Here is a 27,937-nt window from a genome sequence, read left to right on the forward strand (position 1 = left end):
AATGAGAGAGAGGAAAGGTGTTGCTTAGCAACAGCCTCATTCAAATGATCTGAAATTGGTATACTTGCTGGAATTTGGGAGGCATCTCGGAGCTTGCCAGGTACACAGGCAAAGGAGGGAAGGGAGTGAGTGTCCAAAATGGAGAAGTAAAGCTCTGCTGCGGCCTGTTTAAACACGTGTACTTGATCTGACTATGCTTGAAATTCTGGTGCAGGTGCATTTGTTAAGCACATTTGGTCTTCCTTGTATGCTGATCATCATTTCAGTAAAGGGAGACTTGTTTTGTGGCAGGTAGATGCAGATAACTTCTTTGTAATATTTGTAAATGTGTTTATTTTCCTTCAACTTTAGATATGCCAATCTTCTCTCTCTGCAGCATGGTTTACTTGACAAGCACTCTTGTCCCGAAGACAGTGCTTTCCCTTTGGTGGTACTGAGAGGCCCGCAGGGTGATGTGTTTGCAGCACCTAGCTCTGCCGTATGTTTTCTTGCCTGAACTCGCCTTGCCGATTCCAACTTTGTGCAGAAAAAGAACGATACCTCAAAGCCTGGATACAGGTCTGCCTCTGTGGAGGAGTATGTGGAAGGAATAGAGGAGGGTTTGACAGTGATTACTCTGAAATAAAATTCTGTGTGTGCCATTTTCTCCTTCTCCTAGGAGAGGCAGCCCTTGTGCTGGAGACCTGGGAAAGCATCCTTGCTGCTGTGTAGGGCATCTGTAAGGCACAACAGAGGACTGTCTTGTGGGGTCTGGCCACAAGCTCCAGTCCTAGATTTTTTTTCTTTATTCCTCCATGCAATTCTATCAATGCTTTGTGCACTGTCAGATTGACCACCTCATTTTTGGGCTGTTGTCTGGTAATTTTTTTGTGACTTGGATTATTTTATTTTTGCCTTTTGAAGGTCCCTCCCTGGCTTTCCATGGTGTATGAGGAAGGAGAGAGAAGTGACTCAGTAATTTCTCTCTACGTGCTCTTGATTTGCCATTCCACAGCTGGGGAGGGATTTCCAGCTTTCAATATCTGTAGGTCAGGCAGGATGGGGAGAACATCTGGGATTGGGACTCCTGATACCTGGAGTTCAGGGAAAGCACCCATGAGGGTGTGCATTATCCTGGTGTTATAGGCTAATTAATCATCTTCTAGTTTCCCCAGTATTACCAGGGGCTTCTTTTATATCACTGTAAACAGCATTTGTAAGACTGGTTGTCCTCCTGTCTGGAATTCAGTAGGTGGATTTCTGTGTGCAGCAAGACCAGAACACTTTGCCTCTTTGTGGCAGCATAGCCTTAAGTATAGACACTTATATGGTACAAGGGAGAAACTGCAGGAGTCTGAGTGAAACATCATGTCTGTTTTCAAATAGACCGTTGCCTTACTCCTGCCATTCTTATTGCTTTTTGGGAACAGCTGCCTCTCCCAGCTAATGCACACAGCTCCAAGTAAGAAGACAGGCAGTGGAAAAATTAGTAATTTTTTCCCTTTCAAGTCACAAAGAAAGAGCTCTGAGAGAGGAAAAGTGACCAGGGCTCCCAGACGCTAAGAATGAAACTAGTTAAAATTCTGCAGCTCACGCTCCTCGCAGGGGGAGAATCACATTCCTGTGTGGTTTGACTTGGCAATTCACTTGTAGAAACAATTATAACATGCAAATATTTATGAATCACTGTATATGTTGTAATCTTATTTTCAAAACAAACATTGCTTTGTACTGTGGCTCCTAAGTGTTGTGAGTCAAGAGATTTTCTATCCTTTATCCCATTTCAAGCAACAAACTGCAGGGAATAGATGCTGCTGCTCAGACGGAGGGGTTGTGCAGTGGCTACTAGAGCACCGTCAGCTTCTGGCCAGTTGTCCCCATTCAACAAGTCCTTTTAAAAATATTCACATTAGAGTTAAAATTGTATTTTGTTGTTATTTAATTGCTATTTAGCCAAATGTCACAGCCAAGTAGATGGTAATATTAATAATGAATTTGGCTTGTAAGCCCGAGTCTGCACTGGCTGCTCTTAAGCCTCACAAGGCCCGAGCTTTCCTGCTGGTCACCACTTGTGCTGCTTTTCCCCCGCAGCTGCGTGTAGAAGGTGAGGCGTGAGAAAAGCAAGGCATCTCTGCATCACTTTGCCAACAGAGCCCAAGACAGAATTATTTGAGGAGGCATGGAGGGCGGGAAGAAGATGGAGGGGACAGTGGAGGTTTAGGAGCTGCAGTGAGTGCCCAGTGCTGGGCCACACCTTGCTGGGGGTGGAGGGGTAGTGCTATGCATTCTTGCTGGTTTTAGGGAAGGATGAATGTGTGATCAGGTGCAAGATGTACATAGAAGTTACCCTCCTGATCTGCAGGCATGACCTGGGAGCTGACTTTCCCCCTGTATCCTCCTGTCTAGCGTGTCCTTGACTGGGGACTTTGCCAGGGCCCTGCCCATTGCCCTGCGGAGCCTTTGGCTGCCCCAGTGCCTAGTTAATTATACATAAAAAATGGAGCAGCTCCAAAAGAGGGACTGGGGGACCTGGGGCACATTACCCTGGAGAAGGTGACTGGAATCTGCATTTCCAGCTGAAGACCAAAGATCCAGCTTGGTGGCACTGAGCAGAGGAGTGTCCCTGTTCTTGGTCATATTGGAAAACCTTGTGAGGAAAAATCTGCTGGACTGATTTTGAGAGCAAGCACCTTGTGACCGCTCTGTTGGGAACTGACAGGAAATAAAGCTGCTGCCATAAAGTTATACGATGAATATTACTTTGCAAGATGGATTCCAGTGCCTTGTCTTGATTATATTTCTCCCTATAAGAGAAAAGACTGGGGCTTTTTAAAAGGGTAACCTGGCTGCAAGAAGCTGCTTTATTTCTGCAGCAGCTGGTAATGTGCCTGTATAGAAATACTAATAGCTTGTGTGAAGCCTGAGTATTTCAGGAGCTGGGTTTGTTACGAAGATTAAGACCAGGCCTGATAGACAGGTACAATGTCCTTTATCAAACTACAGCATAATAATAAGAGAGAGTAAATCAAAGTATATGAAAGAATTGGATTCTTTCATTGTGGGAAATATTTTACACATTAATCATCAACTTCTGTTTGCTGGATAGGTGTAAACATGACAGAGGTGGTTATTTCCTTCCAAATTATGTTACACAGTGATTTAAAAAAGATAATCCATCCCTGTCTGGAAAGCCACTGAAGTAGGTGCTGGCCATTTGTGAAGGGAGCTGAAGATTATTATGCATTTATTAATTTGTCTGTGTTTATAATTAAGCTCATTGCATAGAGTTTGAATAAATCAGGGAATAAATGCATTATTGTAATGTAGTTATATAATTAGCATGTGCCTCTAATATTGATATGTTATGTGTGTCTCTGTATTAGGTCTAAAGCTGCATGACACAGTGTATTTATTAAAATCTAGCATTTGGATATTCCTATAATGGCAGATCTTTCCTCAACTGCTTGTGAGCCTGGGGGTATGCAACATCTGTTTGTCATTGTACTCTGAAGAAATACTGATAGAAGTGAAAATGCTGCTAAGAAATGTGGACCTGCAGTAATGTGGGAAGCTACAATTTCAGGGGCTAATACATTTCTGAATCTCATAAACTGACTTATTCTTTTGCTTATTTTCAAAGAGCTCCTCTATAAAGTAGCAAAGAACATATAGTCTCTGCACAGTAAGGTAGAGATAACACAAATAGCACAAAAAAAAGAAAAGAAAAAAGAAGAATGAAATATTATGTAGTTAAGACAGAAGAAAATAACCTGAAGATCTGAAGAAAAAGGAAAGAATATTGTTTGATAATATGCCTACTCAGCTTGTACCCTATACTTTGCAATATTCTCAACAAATGCTGTTTGCTTAATTATAAAATCATAGGAATGAAAGGCATGGAAGTCTGGTAATGTCTTTGGCATAACAGACTTAGATCTCTTCGCTCTGACTGTAATCCTGAGGGTATTTTGTTCAGCTGGAGTGCTTGAAGAGAGTAGCAGAGACAGAAAACTTGCCGCTTCCTTCAAAAGCTCAGAAAACGTGTGGCGTGGGTGGGGTGGAGGAGAGCTGAGCCATTCCCCGAATGTGGCAATTACTGCCTTAAATCAGTACGCAAATCATGTGTGACTGAAAGTTTTCTGTCACGTGCTGCCTGCTGTTGCAGAAGGCTCTGCACACCTGCATACAAAGAGCTTTTTGGGCTGCTGACCCTGTCGGGTGCTGCGCGCCCTTATCTCACGTTGGTGCCCGTCACTTGGCGTCTTGTAGCATTGCACCCCGCATTGGTTAGCATTTTGTCGGGGGAGCTGTGGCAGACTGTCGGGCTTTGTAGGCTGGTTTTGGCGCTCTCATATATTTCCCCAAGCAGTCAGCCTGCTTAAGGAATAAACAAAATTTTGAATTACAGAATCCAGCCATTATGAGTAAAGATGACAAGGGGAAATAAATTGTTGAAAGTTGGAGCTTTTCAAACCTACTTTTTTATTTTTTATTCTTTATTTTTTATTTTTTATTTTTTTATTTTTTAAATATTACAATATTAAATATTAAAATAAATAAATATTTATTATTATAAATAAATATTAAATATTAGATAAATACTACTTATTTTTGGAAAAAATGATCAAAATCTGCTTGACAAAAGAATTTTTTTTTTTACTGAAAGATTGGGAAACTGATCACAAAGACATTGTTTTAATGGAATATATTTCTAACAATTTAGCAGTTGGGGAAAAAAAAAGAAACAAACAAAACAACTAAACAGTAAAGCTGTTGCTGTTTTGGGCAGTTTTGTAGCAAATAAGTAAATAGAAGAAAGCAACTACCTTCCCACATTGCAATCATCAGCATATTTCGTGGAGTATAGAAAACTCAATAGGTAGAAGTTTGGTTAAGAGTTACTGGAGGGAATAATCCACGTGCAAAACTGAACTAGTATGTGCCTTCTGGAACATGATGGCTGTTACTGCTCACTGAGAATGTGTGGTATTGTCAAATGCTGTAGTATCTCTTTGCTTTTTCAGGTCTGTTGACTTCACAGGTGGTGCTACAAAGACAGACTCAAAAATGGTCGGTTATGTAATACCGAAAATAGAACAATCGCCTTGACATAGTCCAAAATCTTTTTCTTCAGCAATCATGTACTTTTTTCTTTTTTTTTTTTTTTTCCTTAAGCCAGACTACTGAATGATGAGAGCTGGGTTTGTGCTTCATCATTGTCTCTCACAGGAGCAGGGAAGCACAATGCGTTTTATTTCATGTTATTAGCTGGGCTATTGCTGGGCTGCTTTGTGATTGCAGGTCTTTTCCTCTTGCTTCATCGTTTTCTGTCATAATGGAAAAAGCACAGTGGTGATGAAGGGAGCAACCAGCCATCAGGATAGGATGTAAAGGCAGTAAATTACTGTTGGGCAAGAAGATCTGTAAAGATCTCTTGCTCACCTTTGCAGATATCTCTATTATCCTACTGCTGCTTCAAGGTGATGTGAGAAGGGAATAACATTTTAAATAGAAAGAACTATTCGCTCTTGCAGCATATGATTGCACGTGTATGCACGAGTTTGAATAACTCTATCTTCTCAGCAGTACTCAGTGCCATGTCTTGCAAGCTCTTATGTACGTGTGCAGGAGTCCTGGAGCAGGCCGAGCCTGCTGTGAGGGACAGAGGCTTCCAAGAACTGCTGTGGTGGTCCATGTGCTGGCAAAGGGATGGCATGAAGTAGGCTTAGTTTGAAAATGCAAGTTCCTAGCAATATAGAAAGTCTTTAAATCAGTAGTGTAATAATAATTAAAATGGGCAGGTTCAGCTGCTTTGTATGTATGAGATGTGAGTACATTAGACGGACTGAACTGTAAGCAGGTAAATTCCTCCTATCAGTACTTGCTCTTCATTACGACAGTTTGCAGTGTTTTCTAACGACTACTGGGCTTGTATTCTGCATTCAAAAACAAGGGCAAAAGTAGGGATAATTCAAATCTTCACAAGGCTGCTGATTTATCAAAACTGCCTTAACATCGCTTAAGATCAGGATAGCATTTAAGCAAGTGCTTCTTTTGAACTTGTTCATAATCTGAACAGAGGTGATTCGCTGAAATGGACAAAGGCAGTGCAGAACTGGCCAGAAAGACGTCTGTGCAGTCATTTGTTCTTTGTATTTTTCTAGTTTAAAATACTTAGTGGCTAAAACTTAGAAAAGTTTCATGGTTAAAATAGCCAATGTTCATCTTTTCAGGAGTTAGGCTGCCTGAGTGTATCACTGCTTAAAAAACAATTTTGACATGACCTTGCTGAAGGGGAATAACAGACTTAAAATTATGGTGTTTTGTAGCTGCAATTAAATAATAGTCCCTGGCCTGTGCTGTTATTTGTCCAGAGGTGGGCATAACGAGTCAGTATAGAGGAGAAATCCCAATAGCAAAGAAATAAAAAAAAAAAAAAATTCTGGTCCAAAGGTACGTGTCCTTAAAAAAAAAAATAAATCCAAATGGAGTTCTTAAAACAATTGGTTCTGAACTGATGAAGGGTAAAATTGAGCCTTCGTGCTTATTTTTCTTGGCAGTAATTGTCACAGTAGCTATAAATTAAAATGAAGTATTGGTAACTACACGGTTTTTTAAAACCCCGTACTGGGATAAAACACCTTTTGTTTGCATGGGAGTGCAATTATGTTGTATGTACCTGGATATATTGACCTGTAGCACAGGGTCAGTAAGGGTGACGTTCTGTTGACTTTTGGCAGCCTTCAGGGACAAAATGCAGGGATGGAAAAGTATGTAAAGAGGAAAGGCTCAGTGTAGACTTCAGTGACAAACCATTGACTCAAGGCAAGAGAGAGGAAGGTCAATCCCTCTGACAGGGCTTCAAAAAAAATAATACTCAAGGGCAACACCACATTGTATTATTGTTGTGTGATGTGTAATGTGACAATTAAAAGATGAGCTGTTTGAAGACTGAGCAGCCAAGAAAAATCAAATCGCAAAAGAAAGAAATGATCCAGAACAGCAAAATGTGATGAGCCATGATACAAAAGTGTTCATTGTTTCTTTGGCATCTTGAAAATGCCAATTTTGAAACAGGAACAAATTTTAAATGAACACCAAGAGCAAGAACTGCCAATCCAAAAGCATGTTATTAGAACTTTTTGCTGGCAGCACAAAATATAGCATTGTGTAAGCTTTTAAAGAAAATAGCACTACACTGGATCATAGGCTAAACTAATATTGTATTGTATCCTCTGGTGATAACCTCTTTTGTGCTTGAATTTTGAAACTCCTGCAAGTAGCTTCTCAAGGTAACATTTTGTTCTCTGAACTGCTGAAATAAATGGCCATCCCATCCAACCAAAATATTATTTAATCATTCCCTATTTTTTGCATTAATGCCCTGAAGAATGCCAGAAGAAACTTTCATATTATTTCCATGTTTCTCTCTTCTCAGTAGACGTGTTTAAGAAAAAACTGGCTGTTGCAGCCAACCCCCAGCCTAATCACTCTGTGTGTATGGATGGGCAGCCTTTAGGTAGATTTTTAATTTTTGGAGTTTATACCTTATTCCTGCACTGGCTAGAGCATCTGCTAGGGGAGGTTATGGATTTCCTCATTAAACTAGTCCATAAGCTCAATATTTCTGCATATCCTAATTGTTATTAACATCTGACCGGTGACTTTGTTGTAAAATGACATACTGTGTATAATTTCCCTCCCTTCTTTTAAATAGCAACATTTCTATTTGTACATATTGTGGAAACTTGGACGCAATTATTTATGAGGTTGGGATTGGGTTGAAGAAGGAAGTAGGACACTCATGTTTTAGGAATGTTGAAAAGCCAAATTGTGATTTGGACCTTATAGTGAAAGTGCCTTCTTATCTGTAGGTAGACCATAACTTGTACAGAGGATGGAGCGTTATCCATCAGATTTGCAACAACAGATTCATTGACTAGGGTGCCAGAAACACAAAGAAGAAATATGTCTGAAAGGGTGGCTGAGCATGCTTTAAAAAAATGAATCACTTACACTTGAGAGGTATAAGCCCTGTTTGAGTATGGCTTCCTTCTGAAAAGTGGGTGTTGTCTTCCAACAGCCTTCTAACAGATGACCAGAATATAATAATCATTCAATGCTATTTTATACAATGCTCACCTGCTTTATTTTTTACTTTTTATTTATTTTTTATTTTTATCTACAAGTCATCTGCCAGTGGACTATTCTGTTACTGACTTGGAGGAGGGATGCTTTCCATGCCTGTGCACCACTCGTGCAACTTTCTTGTGACCATGCTTTAAGAAGTGCCAGGATTTGAGTCCTAATTCTGTAGACAGCATTTCAGTCACATATGTGCTTTTCTTACTGTCATTCACGAGCTCTTTTGTGCTAGCTGTTAAGCCCTTCATACACGTGGTTACAGTTTACAGAATTTTGATGCTTAGCTTATATATAAATATACATATATATTTGTAAAAAACCAAATATATTCCTAAATTAAAAAAGAAAGAAGAGAGGAAAGAGACTAGGCCAGTGACAAGCTGGGAAAATGGGAAGCATAATGGTCTTGTAACTCTAAAGCCTTTTTTTGCTTCCAAATGGAAATCCCCTTCCTAATGCACACAATAAGCCCCGCGGAGCTCCTGTTTTGGGGCGAGCACGCCGTGCTGCTCGCTGGGGCCGTGCCATGGCGCAGGTGCGATGGCTGGCGCTGGCACGGGGGCTGTGCCGCTGGTCCCAGTGGAGAGCCTGAGGCCAGCCCAGCCCGCCCCGCTTCCGACCTCTGCGCCTGGCGCTTCTCCCCTGGCATCTCTGCGTAGACATGCTCAATTGGGCAATAAAAAGGGTGGTGAGGGAGCATCTGGGAGGGATGCTGAGTGCCTGGCATGTTTCCTTTTGGGATGTGCCTGTGTGCCTATGAGCACAGCGTTTTGAGGAAGCAAAGAAAACTCATACTGATGTTTCTCTCCTTAATATATAAAGAGCTGGGTTATAAACACAACTCAAAGTTGTAGTGGCCTGGCAAAGAAGCCTAATGGAGATAGAAACCACCCACGCAGCTCTAATTTTTTTTTTTTCCTGATTGGCACTACCCAGGTACTGTAATGTCTGGCAGAGCTAATCTTTTTGTATAGCTGACCAATGGAAATATGTGTCACCGTAAGCCATTTAGACCCAAATGAGAAAACAAAACAAAACACCACCCTTTTGAGTTAAAATCATTCTTCAAAGTAGAGCGTTAAGAATTACGTATAGCCTCAAGCCAGTCTTGCTGCTTTCTCAGGCTCGGAGAGCACAGGCTGGGGCAGTTTGCCTGGCACAGTAATGGAAAATGATGTTGTGAGTGTTTGGAGCGTCTGTTTCCAGCAGAAGGAGGACATAATTCTGACAGCATAGGGTTTTGCTACCTCCATAAATACTTATGTTTATTTTGAGGGTGAGAGTTAAGTAAGTAAGCGATATTCTCCTCCTCTCTCCCCCAGCCCTGTACCCCTCCCTCCCTCCCCCCCAAAGAAAAAAAAAAAAAGATGAGGCTGTTTGAAGGAGCAGGGGCTTTAGGTGTGACAGTTCAGTATGCTGGGGACACCATGGATTGATTTGATGAATGTTAATTCTTCCTCTCAAAGCCTGAAGGTTGTACACAAGGGCATAAGAATATATTGACTGGCTGGGAATGAATGCGGGGTTTATGGAGTTTGAGGTGCTTTGTGACACATGTCATTCCTGGAAAAATGAGCCATCCAAAGAAACGGTTTGCCTGCCCTGATGTGCCAAGGAACTTTATATATTGGCAACAGTGATGGAGTGTGAGTACAGCAAAAGCTAAGCATTGCAAAAGACTTGAATTTTCATGAGACATAAGCAAAAGATAGCCAGCACTTTAAGCAGAAATGCAGGCCGCAGAAACTCTGCTCATTTAGTGAGCCTAAGAAGAATGCTAGGGTATGTATGGTAACACACGTGTACCAATAGACAAGTCAAGAATGGTTAAAACCCACTCAAATACTTAACAGACCAAAAAGAAAGCTAAGGAAGATATGAAAGCTTGCTACTAGTAGTTTGCTGTCAAAAGCTGCTTGGATTGTGTTCTAAGGATGGGATCTTCTAATGCTCATTGGAGGGATTTAACTTTGCTCCAGTCCCAACTGGTTATTAATTTCTTTTTTTTTTTTTTTTCCTTTTTAAATCCCACCCTATCTATATTTGAGGAGGTGCTGGTTGAAGTCAGCACAAAAACTTTTGGAAACAATAATACTGGATGAATTTGTGTGTAGGAAGTGGTGTATTTGTGGAAAAAATGCAGGAATCTGAGGAACAGTGCAACTCTTTTTGATACTAATGTGTGAACCACTTGCTGTGTATAAGCTTTCCTGTACATAGAATTTTTTTAACCAGGTAGCCTGAGGAGTTTGGAGCAGAGGCACTGTGCAGTGTTTAACAGAGAAGCACTGACACAGCTTCTGATCTCCCAGGGAACTGTCATCACAGATCACAAGGAGTGGTCTTCTGTGCACATCTCACCTTGCTTCCTTCACAAACTTTTAACAGAGATGGTTTTCAAAAACAGAGCTTCTTATTATAACATGCTTATCATTTTCCGCTAGAAAGATTAGAATTTCATCTGCTGGGACCCTTATCTTTTAGACAGGGGCTTTCAAAACTAAACTTTTATTTCTGCTGTCCACAGGTTTGAGAACCGTTTCCACATGATGACGACTTGGGTTGCCATCTCCTTGTGTTACAAAACTTTCCCATCTCCTCAGCACTTTAATCATTTAAGGGTAAAGAAGTTTTTGCTAGCCTCTACCTGCTATGCAATGAGTTATCCTTGATACGTTTAGACTGTCTTTGATCTCATTCCCTGGAACTGGTCTTTCTTTCCTGGTCAGGAGTTGATTAACATCTGCTTAAGCTTAGCCAGAACTGAAAGGTGGCCAATGGCTCTCTGTTTGGGCAGCTTTTAAAATATCTGCTTGCAAAGCCAAATCTGCTGAAATATCTTATTCTGATGTACAGAAAGAAGATTGATATTCTTACATTCATCCTGGGCCAAGCCTATGTCTAACTCCAAAAATTAGCAGCTTGGTTTGTTATAGCACTAAATTAGCCCATATAAAAGTAAAGCCAACTCACCAGCATTTGAGCACATAAAGATTTTGAACATGGATGGGAAATAAGCTGTAAATTTGTGCATACCTGAGGAGTGGATGAGTTCCCTTCTGTGGAGACTGCTCTTTTTGGGGATTGCTGCTGATGTTTGACAGTGCTGTCTGAGGAGGTGAGGGGTTCTTGTGAGGGTGGCAGATCCATTCCCTGAGCAACAGGCAAAGCAAGTCACCTGGGAGAGCAGCTTTTTTTCTCAAATAATGGATTCCTGTAAAAGCTGACAATGTGAGAGCAGAAGTCAGAGCACCTGCAGGATCTGCGTGAAGGGCAAGATGCAGGGATGGGGGTAGGTGTGGTAGCAATGGATGTGATTTTTGCAGTTGTCTATTATTTTGTTGAGGGAACAGTATGCATTCATTGAAGCAGAGAAGAACAGAGAAAGAAAATACTGCAGGTGTTAAAACATAGGAAAAGCATAAATGGAAAAAACATATAAACAAACAAACCCTAACAGCTAGCATCAGAGAACCTCCAAATTATGACTTCAGTTTTCAGCACCGTTTCATAGACCCTTTCTTAGTGCTGTTTCACTGTAAGCTATCCAGTCTCTTCATTTCCTCACAGACTGGCTGAATGCAGCAGTTACCATGATCAGTGTTCCTGATGCTCCCTTCCTTTGTGACGCTGATCCTGTAGGGTTTTTGCATCTGACTTAAACAACAGGGAATCTGATCTCTGATTTGTTCCCTGTTGAGCAAAGGCTTCTATATTTGAATCATGCTTCAACATAAAACCGATTAAAAGAAAAAAAAAAGTTGGGTGGTAGCATCTCTCCTGCTATAATGCATATGAAATAGAATTGGACACCAGAACAGGGTGCGCATGTCCCCTTCTGTAAAGGTACTGTAGGGCTAGTAGGATGTGGGAAACGTGGAGGCAGTCTGGGCCACAACAGATGAAAACTTGATATTAGAGGTTAAATCTCTAAATGTTTATTATCCATTCCATTCTATACTATAAAAAACTTACCTCCACTCAGGAAGCAAAACACACCCACAAAGTTGGAATTTAAAAGTTGATATTTTGAAAGATAATGTTTTTGGCATTTTTTTTTTTCTAGTACAAGGATCAATATTCCTTTCATTAAATAATATGCACAGTGGCTATGCTGCTGCTTCTGCTGCTTCTTTTTTTTTTCTTTTTTTTTTTTTTTTTCTTTTTAAGAACAACACAACACATTACTTTTCTGAATACAGAGGTAATCAAAATTCAGTCAAGTGGGATGACTCTGAGTTCTGACATCAAAGGGCAATACGTTTGATTGATATCAGTCAGATGGCAATATTGTTTGAAGAAATATAGTCAGAAGACTGGCAATTTAAAGGCTGTAAAAAGTTACTGGAGATGTGAGTGCAGTGTTCCATACTGATTTCCCATGTACAAGACTGTGTATTAGAGAATTGGCAGTAACATGGCAATCTTGTCTCTCAGACACACACATCGTCTGAAAGGACAGAGAGGAAGAAAATCAAGCTCCTACTTTTCAGACAAGATAGTCAGTGGGGCATTAAAGATACAGTAGTAAATAATTCCTTGGTTGTTGTGCTCCTTGCAGCACACGACTGGGGTTTGCATTTTGCTTGCAATATACAGAGCACATAATATTACTGAACATTAATAAGCAACAAGTAACTTTTTCTTCTTTGTCATAGGTTTATTTGTAGAATTGTATCGATTCAACTGTCTGCATAGAGAGAACAACAACTCTGTTACGTCTTTCTGACAAATACCAGACATTAGCTATATAGATACAGTTGGTTTTACTCTATTTCCCTGTCTTGTCTTTTTTGGCTTTGTTTCTTAATACAAGTAATGGAACAATGTCCTTTTACTGTAAATGGTTCCTTTGCTGAATATGTCACACAGTCATTACTCCCTGCAGGGTTAAAAACAATGCAAAAAGCTACCTACAGGATTAGAACACTGCCAGCAAAGCCAAGAGAAAAGAAATCATTACAATTACTAGAAAACATTTTCCAGTGCTGGCAAAATGTACCAAAATTGCATCAAAATGATTATCAAAAATAATTTAGTTGTGCAATAAAACACTGTGATAAAAAGTTGTCAGAATAGCCGTAGAATATTGCAAGAATTTAATGTTGAGGAAAAAGACTATATGGCATCAAATAAAGGCTAGGTTCCATTTGTTGCATAACTAAACACTAACTCAGAATATACCAGTCTGGGAGGCAGAAGCAAAGATACTGTTGACTTTCACTTATCAAGGTTGTTGTTAGAATAAAGTATAATACTACTATTGCTAGTAGAGAAACGCCTAGAAATTCTGGCTTTCAACTTGGACATCACTATGCCATGCATGGCTCAAATATGGGGTGAATGGTGGCCTAATTCCAACCCAAAATTTAAAATGTTTTGATGATGGATGTAGCAGAGCCAGCACAGGTTCACCATGGTCTCAGCATGGGTGGTTTCTTACTTTTTTTTGTTTTAAGGGAAGTAAATCAAAGCAATTTTAAGGAAAGGTAGCTAGAGATATTTATGGGCTGCTGCCACCTGAGCATGAGGAACAGTTAGACTGAAAGCAGTATATCTTCAGAAATGTAGCAAGTGTAAGACAGGGAGTCCTAAAAATACTTCAGTTCCATATTTTTACTGATCAGCTTTTTTATTTTTATTTATTTATTTATGTATTTTTGAATCATGAAAGGTGAGATCAGGCTCAGTGTCAAAAGGCTGCTAATTTACACAATCACCAAATCACAGACCCACTGAGATTGGAAAGGATGGCTGGAGACCATCCAGTCCTGCCACCTGCTCAAAGCAGGGCCAGCTACAGCAGGTCCCTCTGGACCATGGCCAGTGTGGTATTGAATATCTCCAAGGATGGAGATTTCACAATTTCTCTGGTCAGCTGTGTTCCTGTGTGTAATAATCACCACCATTAATAATAATAATAACAACAACAACAAATGTATATATTATTATTTCTATGTTTAAGTGAAATTCCTTTTGTGTCAGCTTGTGCCTGTTGCCTCCCAGCCTTTCACTGGGCACCTCTGAGGAGTCAGGCTCTGCTGTCTTTGCTCCCTCCCATCAGGTATTTTTACATATTGGTAAGATCCTCCCAAGCCTCCCCTGCTTGAGGCTAAACGCCCCCAGTGCTCTCAGCCTGCCCTCATGGGGCAGACCGCCCCAGTTCCTCGATCACCTCAGTGCCCTGTGCAGGACTCACTCCGGTAAGGCCACGTCCCTGTCATGGGGAGCCTGGCTCTGGGCGCAGTGCTCCGGGTGTCTCACCAGTGCTGGGCTGTGGGGAGGGATCACCTCCCTCGGCCTGCTAGCGATGCTCTGCCTGATGCAGCCCAGGGCACTGCTGGCCTTTGCTGCGAGGACACGTGGCTGGCTGGTGGTCAGCTTCTCCCCCGGGACCCCCAGGGCCTTTTCTGCAAAGCTGCTTGCCAGATGGTTGGCCCCTGCCTGTGCTGGTGCAGGACCTTGCATTCAGAGTATCACCAGGTGTGTACCTCATAAAGACACCTCTTAAAAACATGACCCTTCTGCTAAAACTCTCTTTTCAGGATCTTTTGTTAGTCCTTCAGAAATACTGGTTTGTACCCACTGTTTTTTTGGTTTTGCTTTTTACACATATATTTGATTGTTTGGTTTTTAGTTGGAGAGAGTGGAAATATGAACTGCTTTGTATTTTCAGTCTGATCTCGAAACAAGTTAATTATTTTCAGTTCATATTTTTGAGATTCAAAGAAATCTAGGTAAGTTTCATGGAACAACTTTGTTGGGCCTGTTATGTTTAGCATCCCAGTGAGTGCTGGAAGCAGAAGAGAAATCTTGAGTAAATGGAGATATTCTGCAATATTTCTGTGTTTTTTGAGGAGGGAAGTTGAAGACACTTTATGAGGAGAAGAAAGCCCAAGCATTTATCCGTTGTACTTAAAGCTGGAGTCATACTCTGACTCAAATCTCTGACGTTTTTGAAATTCAACTTCAGTAAGCTGACATACTGCAGTATCTATGGGATTGATCCTGTGAGAACTGAAAAGTATGGGACAGTCATCTATATTTTGAGAGGATTTGGTTAATTTCTCCACAGAAACACTGTGGAAAAATCTGGATGTTCTGCTCCTATTGCCATATTATTCCTTGCTGGGGAAGAGAAAGGAGAAGAGGTGGTTCAGTGGAAAGCTGCCACTAAGGGTGGTTTCCACTCCTCTTTCTAAGCCACTTTACCCTTTCCCTCAATTTCCTTACCCAAGGCCTGCAGAGGGGGGATGTCACTTTGAACATCAGCATCTGTCATTGTGGCACTTCCAGAAGCTCAGACATGAAATGGTTTGAATTTGGATAGGAGAGGAGAGTCTCTGGGTGCTGAGGTGAACAGTTGTGACCTGCCATTCATCTCTATTTACTCCAAATACAAAAAGGATCAGAATAACTCCCTGTAGCTCCCTGGTTCTCAGGCCAGGCACTAATCCACTCCTACTGAGCAATTTACATCTTTACACTCTAAGTATGTGTCACTTTGTGTAAAAAGGCTCATTGCGGCAAAGCTGTCAGTAGAACAAAAATAACAGTCACAAACAATGAAAAACTTCGGAGGCTGGTTGGTGATCATAGAGTATGTTGTTGCTGTCTAAGAAAAGATAATCTTTCTGGTAGGCAACTTTACCATTTCTAGCTCTTGAATATTAAGTTGTATAATCTTGTGCCACTCCTGTAATTTAGAGATATTTTCATAAGTGAATGGAAACATTAGCTTGGATTTTCAGTCAGGCAAAATGACTGGCATCAGCGTGAAAAGAGATTTCTTAAGATGTTAAAGCCTGAAATGTATGAGGACTGTAGCACTGTATACCTGATTAGCGGTCTGTCTTTCAGTTCCAATTAAGTGCTAGTAAAGCTGTTAACCCAGAGTTTGTTTGTTTGTTCGTTTGTTCGTTCCTTTCTTTCTTTCAAAAAAAAAAAAAAAAAGAGTTTGGAAACTCCTTTGGATATCTCAACATAGTTTTGTTGCCAACAAGCTGGGGGATGTAGGCTGACATGCATCCTGTTTCTAATAGCGCACACACTGTTTCTTTATTTAGAGCCTCTTTACCAGTATCAATTAAACCCCAGTTAAATTTGACACATCTTAACCTTGCGTTGGATCCAATTCATTGCTACAGCAGAACCCATATGGCACTGAGACAGTTGCAGGCATCAATTCATTGCTTATGTAGAGTTACTGGCTAAATGCCAAGCAGTAATCACTGCTTTTTGTTAATAGACATGTTTGCTTTTGCAGTCGTTTCTATACACAGTGCTCTAGATTAATTAGAACAGAATCTGTCATCCATCTAAGAAACAACTAGAAATCTTTTTTTTTTTTTTTTTCTTTTCCTCCTCAGATTTAAAGAGAAATGAGTACTGGCAACCAAAGGTGGGGGGGAGAGTTAATTTACTTATTCTAGAATAAGCTATTTTGTATATTGTATACACATGTATCAGTTATTTTACTTAAATAAAAAGAATGGGGGAAAATTACTGGTAATCTCAAACACACACACAACTTGAGGCAGTAATTGCAGAAAGACTAATAGTCGTTTTTAAGCTGAAGTTTTAGAAAGAGCAAGAAAACTACTGTTAAAGAAGTAACAATTATATGTGTTTTTCTGCAATTAAATGACACTTCTTTGCCTAAAGAGAAGTCAAATTCAAATTATGGAAATGCATGTGGAGGTGGACTTGCAGAATCATGTAAAAATCTCTGAAATTTAGAATACTGAGGATTCTTTCTACTGGTACCTGCTTACAATTTGAAACCACATCAGCTCTAGAAGGCAGGTATGTAAAAAAAAAAAAAAAAAAAAAAAAAAGGAAGAAAAAAGTGCGTGTATATATATTTACATATACATATATATATAGTATTACTGGCATTGCATTTTAGAGAAATTTTAACTTGTGATTATATAGTTTTGTCTTCCCATCTTCGCCTTGATACCTGAAAAATTAACACAGCTGAGGGAAATCATGGATATGGAAGTTTACTAGTTAGATCATCAACATTTTAAGATTACGTTACATTATACCCAGATCTGTTGTTATGGTGGATACATACATAGTTGTGCATGCCCGGAATGAACTTCAGAATATTGCACAGCAGTGAAATAGCAGAACAGTTTTAAGCTGCTGCACTACACAATAGAAACATTGTAAACTTTTTCACTACAGATCCTTATCCTGGTGTCCACCATCATCAAAGTAGTATAAGAGACCATTTTGTGCATGATATTTAATCAGTTGTGTAGACTTATGGTCTATACATAAAGACGTTTCTGTGGTGCTCTCTTCAGGCTAACTATTCGTGTTTGCATGCATTTGCAGAAAGCAATTTTGGTAACCTGATTTAGAAGTAAAGCTCTCTGGTCTTCGGTTCTTCTACTCATAAATATGTCACACAGAACCAGACTAAAAGTTCACTGGGGTTTTCCTTTTGATTCATTAGGATTTGGATGGTGTCCCCTGTCCTGGTTATTAGTATTGCTTCTGAAAGACCTCAGACTATTGCTAGTCACACTACTTGCTTGCTTGAAAGTTTCTTGTTAACACTTTGCAATGACACAATGTTAGAAGGGACAGATTTAAAAATATTTTGCATTCAGGGATTAATGTTAATCTCTGGTTTTTGATTGAAGTAGCCATGCTACTTACAAGCTTTGAACTATTTGTTTTCTTAGGTGATTTATACCTTATCAGAGGTAACCTTGTCACCTTTACCTCTTCCTCAGTGCTCCTGATTTATGCTCTGTATACACTACATAAGAAAACACCTGTGTGTGTACATGGGTATGTATAAACACACTTATATAGTTCCTCTTTGGGTGAAAGAACAGTAAAAATACATATGTCTTCTGGAAGTTATAATTGCTTTCAAAACTTTTTCCTAATGTTGAGCTAATGTTTTAGTATTCCAGTGCTGTTGGTCCATTGTTCGGAAGTACAGCTTTATCAGCAGAATGTGTGGCAGATGGTTTACATTTGCATTAGCCTTCTGGAAAAGGAATCAGCTCCCACCAACATAAGCTTCAGCTTTTCTTTTCAAAATTTACAACAAATTTGTCAGAATGGCATTTTTAGAGGGAAAAAAAACAATCCTACTATCTTTGCGTTCCCTTTTTGAAGAGGAAAAATGAGTCCTGCTCTAATGCCCTCATCTGCACATATATCTTCCGTCCCCTCCCCCAGTGTTTGTTAAAATGATTTAAGTATTTCATTATGCAAAATGACTTTTATAAAAAGACCTTCCTTTTTGCCCCACAGTCATTCTTAATTTCGTTTGTCACTTGTTATAGAGTGGAGTTATGTGAAGCTAGGATATATTATTTGTTCTAGTCTGTATTGGATAATTTATTACATTAAGAAACCAATAATTTTCAAATATAATCAGATTTAAGTTTTTAATAAGATTCATCCTCCCATTCACACTTGCTTAATTTAAGGATATTAAATCTGCTCAGGAATGAGCTGCCTCTCAAATCCTCGTGTGCCTATTAAAGGATTTTATTCCTGATGTGTTAATAGGATTTAATTATATTAGACCTATAGTCCAGAGACACACCGCAATTGTTAAACTTGATAAACCAGACAAATACATGCTAAAAGAGTGATGGCCATCTCCTTAAAAACAAACAAAAAACCCCCAAGGTGTTAATATTTTAATCTGCTATGTCACTATGCATCTCCATTATGCTAAAATTTTAAATCTTGAAAGTTTAACATAAAAATACTTTTTTTTTCCTAAAAAAAAAATAAAATCAAGGTTGATGCAAAAATTAATAAGACTTTTTAAAGATCACTGTTTATTTTTTTATTTTTGATTCTGAGGTTAATTTAGAAAAACTTAGTTTTTCTCTTACAGCATCTTCTTGTGCACAGACAGAACTGCAGCAGGTTGTTCAGAAGATCAGTATATTACACCCTGTCTTGATTTCTTTGTTTCCTGTAGCTAATTAGGTTAATCATGTAGTGACAGAAACAGAAAACAGTGGTTTGGGACATTTTACAGAGACGGGGTTAGGGAGAGCGAAAGAAAAGAAAGGTGCAAACTCCTGTAGCCTGTAAATCTTGTCAAGTCCTCCCTCAGCAGCACTGGCACTGATCAGAAATGCTGGCTCTTGTCAGGCTCACGTGAATGCTAAATGCACAGAAGTCAGTGTTTCTGATGGCTGTAGACAACTCTGAGATGGGGGAAATGACAGGATTTGCATAGAATCACAGGGAAGGAGAAAAAATTAGCAATATGCCATCCGGTTGGACATTCTGCTTCCAAAATTAGATTGACGCGTGTTATGGCACATTTCCACTGGTAATCACAGACACTCAGCATATATTTCAAGAAGATGTAGGCCCTGAGTTTTTCTCTCACTTGCACAGAGCTAGACTGTAGGCCTCTCAAAACACAATGTAGGCTGCGATTATTTGGAGAAGCTAAACATGTAAAGTAGGCTTTCGTTTTAAAAAAAGTAACTTTCTGGCACTATTCCTTGCCATGATAGCCTTGGAAATGTAAACTGATATAAACTGTTTTTTGGGTTAGAAAGGAAATAAGAGCTGAGCTCCGCTTTGCCCAGCAAGAAGTTGGTGGTGGAGTCCACGAGAAGCCCTGCCGGCTGTCCATGGGCCCTCTCACCCGCCTGGCACCCAGGGAGGCGAGGGCTGGAGGGCTGAAGGCTGACCCAGCGCGGGAGGGCAAGGAGCAGGCTGGCGCAGGGCTGTAGCTGCAGGAGGAGTTGTGCGAGCACGGATGCATGGCCTACACATAAGAGAACCCCAGTTGCACCAGTTTGGTGGTGCTAAATAAATAAGCATTTTGGAAATGTGATGATTCTGGGGGCGTTGGCTTGTGACTGGAAATACCGAGGACTGGCACTCGTGGGAGAGTGACGGGCGGTGCGCCCACCGTGGCTGGTGGCTATGACTATGGGCTTGGCTGTCTCGGAAGCACCTGCAGCAGACCTCAGTGCCAGTGGTTTTGGGAGCTGATCACAAGGTCTGTGTCCAAACCTACAGCGAGGGACTGAGGCAAGCTGTACCCCAAGGCTGACAGACTTTGGCTTCCCACAGCCAGTGCAAATGCATTAGCACCTATAATGGGTAGTCTAAATGAAGGCCAAAGAACAGGTATTCTTTTAATACATAGTGTGGGTTCCTAGCTTTTATTTGTGCCTTTGCAATGCTTTGGCTAGCCATGCCATCCCTAATTTACACTAGCTATGAATAGTTTTTTAAGACAACATTGTGGCTTTTGTGTTTATGGTTTGATAAACTCCTGATAGAATTACTCATTCAGGTTTGCTGTCTACTGTTTGAACAGTATTATTGATCGCCTTGTATGTCTGCATTGACATATATAAAAAGCTGTGTATATTTATTGAAGACAAAAGCGACCCTACTCAAAGATGAGTGGCTGTAAACATGCAACTTGTCACCATTTATACATACGTTCACTTTTTTCTTTGCCTGCAGTACTGTGTGAGAAGGTCTTTCCTAATTTAACTCAAGATTTATAGTTCTGTAGTGTTTTTTTTCCAGTTAGGTGCCCATATTTCTTTTCACATGAATCTCCTAGGCATTTAAAGGGGCATTAGCTGCCTTGCGTTGCCACCAGCCCCAGAAACTGAAACGGTAGCTGCCAGCAGGGATTAACTGAGTGTGCTCTTTTGTTGTATCAGGTAACAGGAGCAGGAAAGCAGCCTGTCTGCCAGACCTTGGGAGGTAATCACGCAGCTCTGCCTCCACAATGCTCCCCTGGTTTTGTCGCTCCGTTTATAAATTACGGCTGGCTAGGAAATAGGAATTGCATTCCTGGGAAAAATACTGAGATTTTGAAATTTGCTTTCATTCCTCCCCCGAAGTTTCATGACTTTCCAATGAAGCCAAAAGGATGGCCACCCAGCAGAGCTCATTCTCACTGGGGTTGTGAGAATTGTCTGGGACACTGAGTCCATTTCTTACAAAGTGCCAGAGAAATGCTCATGTGGAAGAAGGGTCTGAAACCAAATATAAGGGCTGTGACCAATGTCAGGGAATTCAAACATAAAAGTTTAATTGCAAAGAGAAACAGGAGAGGTTACAGTAGGAGACTACCTCACGTGGAGTCCCAAAGGAGAACTGATTTACAGATTGAAAAATAATAGCAGGGCTGAAAATAATCAATGTTCTTGGACACATACAATGATAGGAATTAGGAGGCTTTCTCATTAGAGATAAGGATCAGAATATTTTGTGGGGAGAGGTAGATCACTGTGCACACTGAAGTATAAAAGTGGGATGAATTTCATAGCACCAAGTGCAAGGACCTGCAGTGGAGGCCTGGTAATGGGAAGAGAGAACTCCAGGGGCTTTTGTGCTGAGATATTATAGCCCAGGAGGAAAGGCATCTTCAGCTTAGAGGGAAAAAAAAAATAGCCCCCCCCCCCCCAAAAACAAACAAACAAACAAACAAAAAAACAACAATAACAAAACCAAATAATCCTCCTATCTTTGCAAAATATAGTATGGCTGGTGGAATTTGTTACCAAACATTGCAGTTTTTAATACAGTTTTGAGTTTACTCTGCATATCTTTTATGTGCACTGATGCTCCCCTCTGATTTCTCATATGTATGGTTTGCTGGGGAGCGGGATGGATTTACACTTGTGATGCCATTGTTATTCCCATGACCTGTATCTTACACATTTTACGTCTTGTATTGGTACTGTCAAGATCATCTTACCTGTCTCTTGTCTTTTCAGTGCCACCTTTCAATTTGCTTGTCAGCCTTTTGCACGTCTTTGTCTCTTTCCAAGTCTCTTTATCTTGATTTTTGAGTAGGAGAGGAAATTCACATTTCAGCTATGTTCCTCTACACCTTTTCTTGCCCTTTCCTGCACCTATCCAGCCTACCTGGTGCGTTTCCTATATGGTGCCCTCTTTCATAATAGGTTCTTTTTTTTTTTTTTTTTTTCCCTTTTTCTGGGGCTTTTTCCTGAGTAACTTCAGCTGCTGTTCGGAGCCCTTTCTGCCTTTTTCTTCAAAGTGTTTACCATCTGTGCTTTCTTTGGAGTGTTTGGTGGGGGGTTTGGCGGAGGTAGGAGCAGCGACCAGCCCCGCATCCACCCACGGGCACCTGCTCAGGGCTGAGCAGCCGTTGCTGTTTCTGCCTTCTCCTCACGCCGTGTTTGTCACTGGCGAGTCTCAGTGTCTTTTGCGGTTGCTCCTGAATTCTCCTCCTTACTTCTCCTTTTCTTGCAGGCTTAAATTGGGGCTGTGGAAAAGGTCACGTTAATAACAGAAGTATTAATTTCTGTGTGACCAGAATAGTTCACTTCAGTGCTACCAGGCACTGTTTCGTCTTGCTTGTGTGGTTCATGAACTACATGCTAATTTTCTTTATATTTAATTACCTTAGACTGTCTCCTGTGCTTCAGGGTACAAGCCATCTTCTGACTAATTAGGGATTTTTCTCTGAATAGGCTGTTCCCTATAAGTCTGTGAAGGGTTTCTTGCACTAGCCTTTGAAGCATGTGGTAGCTGGCCTCTGTCAGCAGTGGAGGGCTTGCTGGGCAGTCTACTCCCCAAGCTCCTCTGTAAATAAATCCACGAATTTACACAAAGCAAAGTTAGTAATAAGTGTAGCTGGTTGAGCTGGCTTGGATCAAATCTTTGGCATGCAGATGTAATGGAGTGCATATTGGGTGAGCTATTGTGATTAAAAGAAAATAAATATATTTTATCTTAAAGACAATTACCCATTCTTTTAGTGATAATTTTGCACTATGTGTTAACTCCTCCTGACCCAGGCTTTGTCAGGTGAGTCCCCCTTGCAGTTATGCAAAAACTCTGCAGGCACCAGAATTTCCCCCTCAGCACTGTGTGGTCAGTGATTAAATCGGGACATGTTGCATGTGAAAAGCACCACAACAATGATAAATATTATTATTGATCATGTATATATCAGTATATACAAACACAAATGTATTGTGTTTCAACTGCTTTTTAGCCTGATTTCTCAACAAAGTGAGACGTTATGTGATCACTTTCTGTCTGCCTGTTGTATCTCTGCCCCATCCCTGTAACTCGTGGACCTGTTGGGCTCAGTCCGTGTCAATCTGCTTTGACTGACGGTGAGGGTTTCAAAGACATTGCATCCTTATGCATTTAGATAGGGCATCTGGAAACCCTCCCACCACAGCAGTGCTGTGCTAAACCAGGCTGGAAGCAGAGTGCTGGCAGATGCTCATCTTGGGAGCAGACGTGTGCAGGAGTGAGGTTTCACTGATTCTGTTGCTCACTGAACAATTTAGAGGATTTTAACAAAACCTTCAGCTTTTGATTTAGGAAGAGATGCTGTGTCCTCTGCTCTCTGTTAAGTATCTGAAATGTTGAGATCATGCGAAGAGCTGAGTCGTGATTAACACTTGCTCAAAAGCTAAGCTTTTCTTCTTTCCTTTATAGTTCATTTTTTTCCAATAAACAGAACCAAACACTGTTAAAGTCACCATTTCACAAAGAGTAAGAGCCCTTTAATGCAGCAAACAGTTTATAGTGAAACAACGGAAAGCATCCTCCCCATGCAGGGCTCCCCTTCAGGACAGATAATGCCGGCTTCCCCAGCTGGCAGCTGCTTTCTACCAGGAACGCAATCTCCAACGCATTTGTACAGGAACACAACCAACTCGTTTTCTGAAGTTGGGTCATGTCCAAGCATATGAGATTCTTCAAGCATGAAATTCCACTTGACCCTATTAAGGCTTTCTCAGCATCAGATATGTACACTGCAGAGTGGATAATGTTCATAACTCATTTCATATTACCCCTGGGTAGTGCCAGTGGAGAAATCCTGTCTAGTCTAATGCAATCAGAGCTGTGAATACAAGGAAATTGAAACATCTGGCCAGGCTTCTCTGCTGTGCCCCGGGAGGTGCGACATGAGAGATTCAGGTCGGAAAGCTGGGGGACAAAGGCGTCTCCCCGGGGACCTGTGCGTGCACAGGACTGATGTCCCGGCGAGGTCACCCCTGGCACCAGGGTGCATTGGCTGGGCAGGTCACCTCAGCTAATTCCTTATGCTACTGGAGTTCAGAGGTGCAACTGCAGTTCATGCATGCTTGCCAGAGTGAGCCTGAGAGCAGGCGATCGGAGCACACGTAACCACACTGCTGCATGGTGGAGCTCTGTCTGGGCTAGCTGCATGAATACTGGGACCCACTCAGCTGGTACGGGGTATGGAGGGGGAAAGCCACCTATAGGGCTGGGTGCTGTGTGCTGTGGCAGACCCAAGGGCAGGGGCTCCCTCTCTGCCCCTTGCATCAGCCAGGGCTGGGTAGGATCACAGCCATGCCTCTCACAGTGCCTTGGGTCACAGAATCACCCCTCAACTGCATGTCCTTCCCGTCTCCATGTATAGTTAAGATCAGCTTAAAAGAGAGGTGATTTCTTTCTCTCTCTTTTAGGACAGAGGTATAATCTCCATAATAATCTGGCAAATTTATTCTTTCAATTTTATTTTTTCAATTTCTATTTTTTGCAATGGTATTTTTGCCTACGCTGGACAATTCTGCTCATATTCTTGTGGATTTTATCCTTTATGTTTATAAACATTTTCAGCTTCTTCATTTAAAATTGCCATATGCAAAATTCGGGGTATTATTCTTCCATTTCTGTTTTTCTTAAAACACAAAACATTGCTCTGGTAGAGCAATACAAACATTAAATCCTAGAGCAGTCTGTTATTTCCTCCTCCAGAATTAGATATTTTTGCCAGAATTTCAGCTGTTGTGATAGAAACAGTTCCTTCTGAGACTGATGAGACTTACTCGTGTGCCTTGAAAAGGAGAGGAGAGAGAAGAGGGCATGGTGACATCAGACTTCAGCTTTTAAAACCAATAACATTTTTATCAGCTGTCTTCTAAACTGATGCTCTAGCATGGATTGGTGAACAGATATTTCTAGTCTTACATTTTCTAGCTCAGTGAATTTCAGTACAGAGGAGAACACAAACTTGGTCTCACACAAGAATCAGGATGGACAGAAAGAAAATGATTTGTAAAACTGTCCCCACCCCCAGGTTTCTGGGAATAAAGCCTTTGTCATTATTGTTCAGCAGAAGTGGCAGTAGCTTACCTGGATGTGACAGCTTAGCTATATTTCCTTAATTAAAGCAGTTAAAATGTTTTTTTCAGGAAGTGCCAGTGTGCCTGAGATATGTGTTTGGAAGGTATAAAAAACAGCTTTCCCGAGGATGCTTTTTTGAGGAATGTTTATAACCGGCTCTCCAGGTATACTTCCCTTCTCAAGACATCCTATTTTTTTTTTCTGTTATCACTGGCCATTCACCATGATGATTGATAACAACGTAAAAACAAATAGTTATTTAACCATTAAAAAAAACCTTTCAAAAACAAGCCTTGAAGAATTGCTCACTTTGTATGAGCAGGGATAGGATTTTGCCAGGCTGTCAGGGCCAGAAATAATCTGCTTCCCTCTGTGCTGGAAGGACATAGCGATAGCTCCTGGGGAAGGACGTTGTGTGTGTTTGTCTGCTCAAAGCTACCGCTTCAGATATGAGCCAAGCTGACACCGCTTGAAGGTAACCCTCAGGTAACATCCAGGACCATACTTGATTTTTGGGCTCAGTCCTACTCTCTTTGGGCAACAAAAATATGCTCCCCTTCCTTGCTTGACACTCATTGCTCAGCCAAGATGTGAAGGATTCAGACTCTGATTTAAGCACGTGCATGAATCCATCATCCTCAAACACAAAAATCAGCAGGATGTAGCATATATTTAGCTACAATTTAAAGGCAGAACAATAATTAGCCTTTGCTGCATCACTGTCCTGAAAAGGGATACCAAGAGCTCACTTGTCAAAAATGATGAGACGAGCTGGGAACAGCCATGGGACTTCCCAGGGCATCAGGAACAATGTGAAATGCAGGATCATCAGTGGGGCACTTTCTAGAACAAGGGACTTTCCACTTTGTCTCCGCACCTCCTGCAGGGTTTCTCTTCCTTCTCTCCCCTTAAATTAGCCAGCTGGAGCCTAGTGACCTCCACATATTGTTCAGAAAGTTTCTTTCATTTTTATCTAAAACTTCCAGGGTTGGCATTGTATCATTCAAGCTCTTTAACGAGAACTACCAAGTCAAGTACCCTTTGGAAGGCTACGTATATTACCCTTCTCAGTGAAACTTGTATTTTTCTTAAGAAAGGCAACACCTGTTTGAGATCTATTTTTTTTTCCATAAAACCATGTTTTCTGACGTGACATCACCTTTCATCACTTCTTTTAGCTGCATCCTGTATCAGCTGCTTCATTATTTTTCCCTGGATTGATGTTGGGCTGAGAAGACTATAATTATCCAGGTCATCTCATTCATCCCTGTTAAATATTGACGCTAAATATTTAATGTTAAACACTGATACTAATGGGTGAAATGCAGAATTTATGAATGTACCCGGTTCGTGGCCCTAGAGCAGACCGGGCAGTCTTGCAGCCCTCCCTGCAGCCTGCAGCCAAGAACCAGGGACCCGTGTAGGGAAAAGTCAGGGGCTTGCAAGGGGAGCTGGCTCCCGTGTAAACCCCCTCAGTCCCTGTTAACCATTCTGCACACGTGCTGGCTTTTTGTTTTGACAGGAACTGAAAACTCTTTAGGAGTCATAACAACGGTGTCATTATTCCCAGATGAATCCATGGCTGTCTGTGGCGTTTCCTGGTTTCAGGCACTTCTACTGAAATTTGGAGCAGAAGGCAGATTCCTTTCTGATCAGTGTCCCTGTGTGATAAATGTAGGGCTATTCATCAGCGGTGTTAGGAGACAGTTCATGAGTGAAGCAGCTGTAGTTACATCTATTTGGAAAGTGAAATCAGGTCCCATAGGTATCTATGTGTGGATGAAAAATAGCCAAGGGGTTTGTTGTAAGGTTTTCTCCTTTCGCATTTCCAGGTGTGTGCGTGTGAAGTGTCTGGCATCACCAAACAGGTGTTCTTCACTTCCCTGCCCTGTTTTTATTAGTATGTTTTTACTCTGATTGCTCTTTCGGTGGCTATCCTGCCTGTTAGCCCAATTAAGTCAGTACTGAATCAGAAGGTCTGCTATCACCAGGTTGACCTATATCAGCCGGTTGTATTACTTTAATTTCTTCACATGACCTCTTGCTCTTGCATGACAGCCTTCTAGTATGTGGATGTTTTGTAGTGGAAAGGTGCTGAGAGAGGAAGAAAAAATTGCCACTCACCTAGAATGTGAATCATAAAAAGCTTTCCTAGAGCTGTCTGTTCTTAATTTCCTGTGCTGGGTCTGTTAGCAGCATTTCTGGTGAAAAGCCAATATGATGTGTTGCAGTTTCAAAACAAATGCCTCTTTATCCAGTAAGGTTGTGTGTTCTTTCAGCTTTCCAAGCAATTCTACTAGGAAAGAAAAGAAAATCAAATGTCATTCTTCTCTTCTTTTTTGCTTTCATATTATTTTCCTCACTGTTGGAAGCAGAAAAAAAAGCTTAAAAAATCTTAACGCTTGCAAAATAATAATAGTAATAGTATTATGTAGAGATATCTTGCCTGTAAATCAGTGGTGACAGTCAACTTGGAGTCCCAGGGAAAAAACGTGCAAATGGCTTTATTGAAAATCAATGTGCATTTGTAAGTGAGGATTGTTTTTTAAATCCTTTGTGTTCATTGCTGGTTTTATAGCGATGACACTTGCAGTGAATGCTGCACCTTTGTTTCCAAGAGTTAGTCTGAAAGTGCTAGAGCAGGCAGCTGAATTTCCTCCCCTATTTTCTTTTTCCACCTGCACAAACCGGCATTGTG

The sequence above is a fragment of the Cygnus atratus genome, chromosome 8, assembly GCF_013377495.2.
Source record: "Cygnus atratus isolate AKBS03 ecotype Queensland, Australia chromosome 8, CAtr_DNAZoo_HiC_assembly, whole genome shotgun sequence".
Lineage (NCBI taxonomy): Eukaryota > Metazoa > Chordata > Aves > Anseriformes > Anatidae > Cygnus > Cygnus atratus.